This window comes from Taudactylus pleione, unplaced genomic scaffold (assembly GCF_031769625.1).
Source record: "Taudactylus pleione unplaced genomic scaffold, aTauple2 ptg000362l, whole genome shotgun sequence".
NCBI classification, from domain to species: domain Eukaryota; kingdom Metazoa; phylum Chordata; class Amphibia; order Anura; family Myobatrachidae; genus Taudactylus; species Taudactylus pleione.
The window spans coordinates 1,028,420-1,038,961 of NW_028284763.1; positions in this window are offsets into that span (position 1 = coordinate 1,028,420).

Sequence of the window (10,542 nt, forward strand, 5' to 3'; positions counted from 1 at the left end):
AGCAGATGCCGGGTCCTTTTATTTACTAGCATTTCCTAAACCAGGGGTGGGGAACCTTTTTTCTGCTGAGGGCCAATATGATCTATATATTATTTGTGGGCCGGATGCAGGCCACGCCTCCTCCGTGTGATGTCACACAGGGGAGTGGCCACAATCGCCGGTGATTACAGCAATGCCTAGAGTATCCTGAGGATGCTCCGGGGAGCTGTAAGGGCAGCGGTGTGACAGAATGAAGCATCCTAAGGACACTCCAGGTGGCACTGCTGCATAGATTCTGGCTGCAGAGTGCTATTCTAGGCAGGCACAGAAACAGACAAGTCTCAGGTGCACAACTCCAAATTATTAATAATATATATAAATGCAATAACATTTTGCAATCAATAGAGGTTTTTAGGTTGTGCATCTGAGACTTGTCTGTTTCTGTGCCTGCAATTAGTCTCATCAGGTAGCACCTCCCATTATATATATAGTAGGGGTGAGCGGGTTCGGATTTCTGAAATCCGAACCCCCCCCGAGGCCGATCCGAGTCAGGCTCAACTTTTCCCGCCTGACTCGGATCTGAAATCGAGGCAAAACTTCATCATCCCGCCTTCCGGGTCTCGCGGGTTTTGGATTCTATATATAAGGTACCCGCGTTGGCGCCATTTTCTTACTCGGCTGTGGACAGTGAAGAGGGAGGGTGGGAGTTAGCTGGCTGGGCTGTGTAGTGTAGTGCAGTGTAGTGCTGTGCTGCGCTGTGCTGCTGTTGTCCATAGGGGCTGTGTCCACTCCTCCAGTCCATAGGGGCGGGCTGTGTTGTGCTGTGCTGCTGTTGTCCATAGGGGCTGTGTCCACTCCTCCAAAGTCCATAGGGGCTGGCTAGGCTGTGTTGTGCAGTCAGTTGTCCAAGGGGCTGTGTCCACTCCAAAGTCCTGTGCAGTGTCCCAGTCCTAAAGGGGTGCTGTAGTGTTGTCCAAGGGGTGCTCTGTCCATCAGGGGTGCTCCCCCCAAGTGCAAAAAAAATATTTTTTTTTGTGTTTGTGAATTGTGTGCACTGTAGCCGCACGTGCATCAACAAAGTAGCGCCAAGCATGCGCCTGTGTCATAAGTAAAGGCCGGCTGGCTCGTCTGTTAAAGGGTGGTGTAACCCCCAAAGTGCGCTCCAAACAAAATGAAAAATTATTTTCTGTGTTTGTGAATTGTGTACACTGTGGCTGCACGTGCATCAACAAAGGAGCAGCGCCAAACGTGCGCCTGTGTCCCATAAGTAAAGGGCCAGCTGGCTTGTCCATTAAAGGGTGCTGTAACCCCCAAAGTGCACTCCAAACAAAATAAAAAAATATTTTTGTGTTTGTGAATTGTGTGCGCAGTAGCCGCACGTGCATCAACAAAGTAGCACCAAGCGTGCGTCTGTCTGTCATAAGTAAAGGTCCGGCTGGCTCGTCTGTTAAAGGGTGGTGTAACCCCCAAAGTGCACTCCAAACAAAATAAAAAAATAATTTCTGTGTTTGTTAATTGTGTGCACTGTGGCTACACGTGCATCAACAAAGGAGCAGCGCCAAGCGTGCGCCTGTTTCCCATAGGTCCGTTAAAGGGTGGTGTAACCCCAAAAGTGCACTCCACAAAAAATAAAAAATTCTTTTTTTTCTGTTTGTGTGCAAAATGTATGCGCAGTAGCCACACGTGCATCAACACAGCAGCAGCGCCAAGCGTGCGCCTGTGTCATAAGTCAAGGGACGGTTTGGACATCTGGTCCAGACTAAAGGACGTGCCAACAATTTCTGACATGTCTACTGTCACTGCATATGATACTGTCACCACTGACAGAATGGTGGAGGAATTATTTTCTGTGTTTGTGAATTGTGTGCATTGTGGCTGCACGTGCGTCAACAAAGGAGCAGCGCCAAGAGTGTGCCTGTGTCATAAGTAAAGGGCCGGCTGGCTTGTCCATTAAAGGGTGCTGTAACCCCCAAAGTGCACTCCAAAAAAAGTTAAAAATTCTTTTTTTTCTGTCTTTGTGAATTGTGTGGGCTGTAGCCGCACCTGCATCCTCAAAGCAGCAGCGACAAGCGTGCGTCTGTCTGTTAAAGGGTGGTGTAACCCCCAAAATGCGCTCTAACCAAAATAAAATAATCTTTTTTTCTGTGTTTATATGTGAAATGTATGCGCAGTAGCCGCACCTGCATCCTCAAAGCAGCAGCGACAAGCGTGCGTCTGTCTGTTAAAGGGTGGTGTAACCCTCAAAGTGTGCTCCATAAAAAATTCTTATTTTTTTTTCTGTCTTTGTGAATTGTGTGAGCTGTAGCCGCACCGGCATACTCAAAGCAGCAGTGACAAGCGTGCGTCTGTCTGTTAAAGGATTACATCGGTGACAGCATCCAAGTAGGCATGTCAGACAGTCCGTACCTGTACTGGCAGGAAAAAGAGGCAATTTGGAGGCCCCTGTACAAACTGGCTCTATTTTACCTGAGTTGCCCCCCCTCCAGTATGTACTCCGAAAGAGTGTTTAGTGCAGCCGGGAACCTTGTCAGCGAAAGGCGTAGGAGGTTGCTTCCACAAAATGTGGAGAAGATGATGTTCATAAAAATGAATTATCAACTCTTCCAGGGAGACAAGCCTCTAGAACGTACAGAGGGACCTCTGGTGGTGGATTCCAGCGGGGATGAATTAATACTCTGTGAGGATGAGGATGTACACAACACTGAAGAGGGTGAGGAATCGGTGGATGAGGAGGATGAGGACATCTTGCCTCCGTAGAGCCAGTTTGTGCAGGGACAGATTCATTGCCAGCTTGTTTTGTGGGGGCCCAAACGAACTAATCATTTCAGCCACAGTCGTGTGGCAGACCCTGTCGCTGAAATGATTGATTTGTTAAAGTGTGCATGTCCTGTTTATACAACATAAGGGTGGGTGGGAGGGCCCAAGGACAATTCCATCTTGTACCTCTTTTTTTTCTTTGCATTATGTACAGTTTGGGGCCTAGTTTTTCAAGCTGCTATCCTGTCTGCCACTGCAGTGTCACTCCTAGATGGGCCACGTGTTTGTGCCGCCCACTCGTGTCGCTTAGCATAGTCATCCAGCTACCTCGGTGCAACCTTTTGGACATAAAAACACTATTGTGAGGTGTTCAGAATAGACTGGAAATTAGTGGATATTAAGGTTTTTGAGGTTAATAATAGCATAGGAGCAGAAAAACCCACAAATTCTGTGATTTAAGCTGTTTTTATGCTTTTAAAAAAAAAATACAGATCCAAAACACAAAACCCAGAACCCAAAACACGGAAGGGTGGTTTTGGCAAAACCAATCCAGATCCAAAACACGAAGAAAGATCCAGATCCAAAACCAAAACACAAAACACGAAAAGTGGAAGGTGCACACCCCTAATTCTTTATTTTAGCATCTTTAAAATATACTTGCACCCATTTTCATGTACCCCAAATTTGCTGGAACTACTTATTTTCCCCCCAAAAAATGCTAAATGCTATTCTTCATCACTGTCCCAAAGATGCTAAAAAGCGCCTATGGAGACCATACAAAGACCCCAATTACCTTCAGCACGGCTAATCGGGGGTACCCATCATGCACTCCCATATCAGAATATCTTTTGGGGGTTATCAGGCTGATTTCCCCAAAATGGCAGCATTTTTCGCCTGTTTGTGTTTCGCCGGGTCCCATTTTAGCCGATTTCAAATTGAATACAGGGATACGCGGAGACGCGCGCAATACTTTTTCGCACCTGAAACCAGTAATGACAGAGAAAAGTCCAGCAACGGACTATTTGCTCCAAATTGAATACGGGCCATAGTGTGGCTTTTGTTCCTATCCAATCTGGAAGGAAAGAAGCGCCAATTTGTATATGGAAGTTCTGCAAGCAGTACAGCAATTCAGCCACAGGATGCTGATACAACTTTCCTCTCTATAAGCACACTCAGGGCCTGATTCAGAGCCGGACGCTATTTGCACTCGCTCGTTCAGAAAAAGGGGCCGGCTATTTAAATTGAGCGCTCGCTCTTTACGGTCTGTTGACGCCTCTATATGTGAGCGAGCGAACGAAACATGCGCTCGCTATTTTGTAAAGACGCCCCCTGGCCGCTCGCATCCTACGTAATCTCCGCTATTTATTAGATTACTCGAGTACATCGAAAGGCGTCTGAACTGCTCGCAGTGCTTGTGGTAGGATTCTCCTACCGCAATCATGCGAACAGTTCAGGCTAAGAGACAACCAAGTGACGTGGCCGATGACGCTGCTTTGTTAATTATGCACACCCTTAAAACGCTCGTTTTGACTGTTTGGCACGCCTGCGTTCGGATCACCACTCCCCGTTTTCAAACACCTTCCCCTGTTACCACCCACAAACGCCTCATCCTGTCACTCAAATTAGCAGGCACTCGCTATTTTGCGAGCGCTCGATTTCCGACCGCACTGACTGGTTGGCTCATGCGCATTACGACCCATAAGCATGCGCAGTTGTGCGAACATTGCTCGGAGCGAACGAGCGTCCGCTTACGAGCGGCTCTGAATCAGGCCCTCAATTCACTGGCAATCAGGGGGTTATTCAGTATTCATGTGCAACTGTCACTAGTAGATTGTCCCGCAATTCTATCCCAGACCACTGGTATTATATTATCTCCATTAAGTAGTGTATTCCAACTTTCAAGTATCAAAGAATTACTGGTGCTGTGAATAAAACAGTCCTTGTGTGATGCGGAAAACATGCAAGGTGAACAGGAGTAAAGCTTGGCCAGTGAGGCAGATAACTCATATATAATGGAGGTGAAAGTGGCACTGAGGTTCTCCTATTTTGCAAAGAGGTATGAGGAAGTCCACTAGTACTGAGGGCCTGAATCAGGGCCGGCCTTCTTGATCTTTAGAGCGGCCTCCTGGCCGCTCACATAGCTGTGGGTGACCACCCACAGCTATAGCGAGCGGCCAGGAAGATGGTCGCGATGGTCAAGACCATCGCGACCATCGGGCTCGCGACGAGGTAGGGTCACGTGGTAGGGTCACGTGGCCGCAAGCCCTGGAGTGCTTCTGGCTCAAACAGAGCTGAAAGCACTCCCACTGACATCACTTGTGATGTCAGTGGGGCCGGCCCCAGACGGTAGGCGTCCCCATGGGAACGCCTCCGTCTGGGCAGCCAGGGGGGGCAGACGGCAGCCGGGAGGCTTGCCTGCCTTTCCGGGGAGTCGGGAGTGGCACCCGATTTTCGGGAGGCTCCTGACCAAATCGGGAGGGTAGACAAGCCTGCAGCACCTTCTCCTACAAGTGGTGTAACTGGAATGAGGGTGCTTTAGGATTACCCTATGGTTGCTGCACCGGTGCTACGGGGCAAGGAGGATGATTTCCCTGTACTGTGTGCGGCCGCTGCGGCTGTGTATTTCCGCTAGCGGCTCTTGCTGCTGCTACGGCGGACGTTCAGTGGTGCCCTTGATCCCAGCTCCCCACTGCCGTGGATCACCTGATCCGGTCTACCTTACGTGAGTCCCTGGCATCTGCTCTCCCGACCGGCCGCCTTAACAGTGCTGCTGCTCACTGGTGCCCCTGGTTCCAGCTCCCTACTGCCACGGCTCACCTGACCCGATCTACCTTACGCGGGTCCCGGGCGTCTGCTCTGCCAACTGACCGTCTCCACACTTCACAGGACCCAACAGCTTGGAGGTCTCTGTACCTTCACCCACACACGCACTTCCTCTCCTCATGGTGCGAACACTTGGCCACTCCCTGGGCTTAAAGAGACTGGACTGGCTCCTCCAATCAGTGGCCGCTGTCCCTGTGCTTCACACGTGCTTGAGGAGATCTGTGTTAACTACTTCCTGACCCAAGGCTGCATTAACCCCTCACGGTTCTAGGGGTATCCGTTTCATGGGTGTCACATCAAGATTGCAACTAAAACTCCCTGCGGTTCGATTCCCGTCAGCAGCAGCCCGACAGAAGCAGAGTGCGACGCAGCGGAAGCCCGACAGCGCTGGAAATCCCGATTGTGGATAGGTAAGTATCCACTAACCTAACCTAACCCCCCTAACCCTAACCCTCCTTAGGGGTGCCTAACCCTAACTTCCCCCCCAAGTGCCTAACCCTAATCCCCCCTCTAAGTGCTTAACCCTAACCACGCCCTTCCCCGCTACCTAAACCTAAGTCCCCCGGGGGGTGCCTAACCCTAAGTCCCCCCCGGGGGTGCCTAACCCTAACCCTCCCTCCCCCTAGCCTAACCCTAACCCTCCCGGCGGGGTGCCTAACCCTAAGTCCCCCCCGGGAGCCCTAAACCTAACCCTCCCCCCCCCCGCGGCTGTCCGCTCGCGGCGCACGGCATCACTACGATCGTGATGCCAGGCGCCGGTCTCCCGGCGTCGGGGAAATGCGGGCGTCTACATCTAGACGCCCGGCATTTCACTCTTGCCGGGATAAGACAGTCGGGAAGCCGGCTGCCGGTATTTAGGCAGTCGGCTTCCCGATTGCCTCCCCTGCAGTATCAGCATTTTAGATGAACGATATAGCACAGCTGCTTGTCTAGTTAATTGTAACTATATATGTTGTTGAATTGCAATGGTGCAAATGTAACAAAAATGAAATCTGTGCATTGTATGAATTATCTCCTTATTTGCAGTGAGTGTGGCCCAGGGGAGTCAGTTGTGGAAACGTTCCTGCTAAATAACGATTATGGTGTTTGATAAAATTGTATTCAAAATTCCTGACTGAGGGCCTGGCACAGCAACGATCGCAGTTGCTAACACGCACGCAATCGGCCGATTGTTGCGTTCTCCGCATGTGTATGCATCTCGGTGTGCGAACGGGACTGCGATCGCAGAGGCTATGCAGACCCCTCGCAGAGTGAATGACAGGAAGCACCGTTTGTGGGTGGTGATGGGGGGGTCGGGAAAACGCAGGCGTACGCAGTGTGCGGCCTCATAGCGTGCGCTGATTTTAGCAGTTTCTGAATATGGGCCCTCATTCAGAGCCGTACGCTCTGAGCAGAGCGCACGCTCTGAATGAGGGCCGCCCTCCATAATTATGGAGCGTCCTCCTGGACGCTCGTATAGCTGTGGGTCACCACCCACAGCCTATATGAGCGTGCAGTTTGATGGCCGCGATGGTCGTGACCATCGCGACCATCGAAACTGCGAGCCGGAGCCTGCGGTTGAGGTTTTCAACCGCAAGGCCCGGAGTGATTTTGGCTCTATCAGAGCCAAAATCACTCCCACTGACATCACTAGTGATGTCAGTGGGCCGGCTTCTGACGGTAGGCGTTCCCTTGGGAACGCCCCCGTCAGGGAGGCACGCCCCCGGCACGCCCACCAAAGGGGGCGTGCTGTCAATCAACATCGACAGCACGCCCCCTTTGATCAGACACAACGAGCGAAGGACTTTCCTTCGCTCGTCACGTCTGGCGCATGCTCACGACGGAGCCACCGCCGTCGTGCGCATGCGCAGTGCACAACATCGACCCACTTGCGAGCGGACAGCCGCTTGCGAGTGGGTCTGAATCAGGCCCATGGTCAGAGCTTGTGCAAGTGTGCATGACGCTGCGATGGTACTCACTGTTACCGATGGTTTTGCAGTCTTGTTAAACATTACGAATGTGTGTAAGGTAAGGTGGGCATCCTTATGTAGTGCTGAGTTTGCATTTCGATCGCAATGGATTAGCATACTATCGCAGTGGATTAGCATACTATGGCAGTGGATTAGCATACTATCGCAGTGGATTAGCATACTATGGCAGTGGATTAGCATACTATCGCAGTGGATTAGCATACTATGGCAGTGGATTAGCATACTATCGCAGTGGATTAGCATACTATGGCAGTAGATTAGCATACTATCGCAGTGGATTAGCATACTATCGCAGTGGATTAGCATACTATTGCAGTTGAACTGTGTGCGTACGCAGTATTGCGATCTGTCCCTGAGTTGTGTAAAGGTTTACCTGGGGAACTTGCCTCTCTGAGAAGGTGGTTGGAGAGAACGTTAGCGGGCAGAGGGTGATTGGGCTATCACAGTTGCCACACGCAGTTGGTGGAAGTCAGCACATGCGTCCGAGTCACACCGCGCATGCGTCCTGATTGTCAGTGCTCAGAGACGCCTTACAGAATAGGACGCACGATCTGTGATTTTTCTGGGTATTCCTGGGAGGTAACGGGGGGAGGGGCGCTAAGCCAATGTGGGCGTGTAATAGAAAGCGGGTGGACGTAGACGGAAATGACACAAAGACGCTGCAAATGGATGTCTCATTGTTGTGTAAATCATCCGACTAAAGCTGGGTACACACTAAATGATAGTGTACCCAGCGATGCAACCCAGGATACCAGGGCTGACATATTTGGGTGGTCCGTACAGACTGGGCATTCCAGTGCCGACCGCCCGATATGCCGGCCACCGCCGCCTAGCGCTGCATGGGATCATCAACCCTCTTCGCTCATCTAATACACGCCGCCTTTCATGTAATCTGATTACTTCCTCCCACTCCCGCCTCCAGGATTATGCCCGCGCTGCTCCCCACCTCTGGAACTCTCTCCCTCTCCCCATCAGACTCTCCATCTCTCTACAATCCTACAAACGGGCTCTCAATACCCGCTACCTCATTATAGCCTTCCAGCTCTCATCCTAACCTGCTATAACATCTTCCTTCCTCCCTGTCTACCCCATCTGTGTCACCCCTGTCTGTCTGCCCTTCCCTTTTAGAATGTAAGCTCTTACGAGCAGGGCCTTCTACCCTCTTGTGCTTCTCCTTACTCTACATTCATCTACTTCTTACTCCCCGTTAGGGCACCTAACACTTGGCTGCTTATCTGGGTGTTATGGTCGCTAATGTATCAATGTATATTGTGTCCTTGGGCTCTATTTATTAACATTATTTTTACTAAAATAAAGTGAAAAAGGGTGTTTTGTGTTTTCACACCCTTTTCACATTATTTTAGTTTCACCTGTAGTTACTAAAGGCAGGGCCGAAACTAGGATTTTTGTCACCAGGGGCAAGACAGTAATTTGGCGCCCCCCATGTAATTCCCCCTGCAGTAGTGCCCATATTGTAATGCCCCCATAGTAATGCCCATATGTTAATACCCCCATAGTAATGTAGTAATGCCCCTGTAGTGCCCACCATACAGTAATGCCCCTGTAGTGCCCATGCTCCCATATTAATGCCCCTGTAGTGCCCATGCTTTCATAGAAATGCCCCTGTAGTGCCCATGCTCTCATAGTAATGCCCCTGTATTGCCCATGCCCCCATAGTAATATCCCTGTAGTGCCCTTACAGTAATGCCCCTGTAGTGCTCATGCCCCCACAGTAATGCCCCTGTGGTAATGCCCCTGTAGTGCCCATGCCCCAATAGTAATGCCCCTGTAGTGCTCATGCCCCATTATTAATGCCCCTTATTGCCTATGCCCCCATAGTAATGCCCCTGTGGTAATGCCCCTGCCCCCATAATAATGCCCCTGTAGTGCAGCTTATTAAAAAAAAAAATACTTACCTTGAACCCCGCTCCTGCATCCAGCGTCGCGTCCGGTCCGCCGGCTGCTCCTTGGAACTATGGGGGAGATGTCATGACGTCTCCCCCATAGTGCCCGTGGGGAGAGCCGGAAGCTGGAGTTCGGGAGAGAACTCCAGCCTCCGGCTCCGGCTACACCGCGTCGCTGCAGAGAAGGAGCCGGGCGCCCGCTGGTAATAAATATTACCAGCGGACGTCCGGCTTGGAGCCTCTCTGCAGCGCCGGGCTGGAGCTCACTGGCACCAGGTACAGCGGCTCACCCGGTGCACGTGCACCTCCAGCCCCCCCCTAGTTGCGGCCCTGCTAAAGGGCAATTGGAGTAGAATTAGTAAAATTCTACTCCAACCCCCAGTATCACTTATTTTTAGTAAAGCAGATCGCATTTCCCATAATTGTAATGGGAAATGTGATCCAACCACAGTTACTAAAAATAAATTGTAAAAAAATATCGGGGAAAGCCCTGTGATAATAACGCCACTTGGAGGTGGCGTTATCCAGGGTCTCCCCCGGTTACCGGGCTCCCACTCTGCTCTAACGGGGAGAGCAGAGCCGGGAGCCGGTACCAGTAATCAGGTATGTGGTCTAAACAGACCGCAAGCTGATTACTGTAAAAAAAAAAAAAAAAAAAAATTTAACATTTTTTTTTTTTACTTACCTGAATCCAGGGACCGGTGATCGGGCCTCCGGTGATGGCTCCTCTCCGGTCAGCTGGTCTCCCATAGTACACTGGGGCCCGGTCATCAGGTGATCTGGCCCCAGTGCAGTATGGGAGATCACCTGATCGGGAAGCCCGGAGAAGATCACCGGAGGCCAGGAGGATGCAGGTAAGTGTAATGAAGGGAGGGGGGGGGTTGCGGGGGGGGATGGGGGGTCCGCAATCACGGGGGGTGGGGCTTAGTGCCGGGGGCGGGGCTTAGCGTCGGTGGGGGGGGTAGTAGCGGTGGTCGGTCGGCGCATGCGCGGGCTCTTAGTCACGGTATTTTTTCCAAAAATACCGCGACTAGAGTGCGGATGGGATCTGCAGGGACAGAGCTTTATCGCAAGCTCTGTCCCTGCAAGGGATTTATAGTAAATCCCTG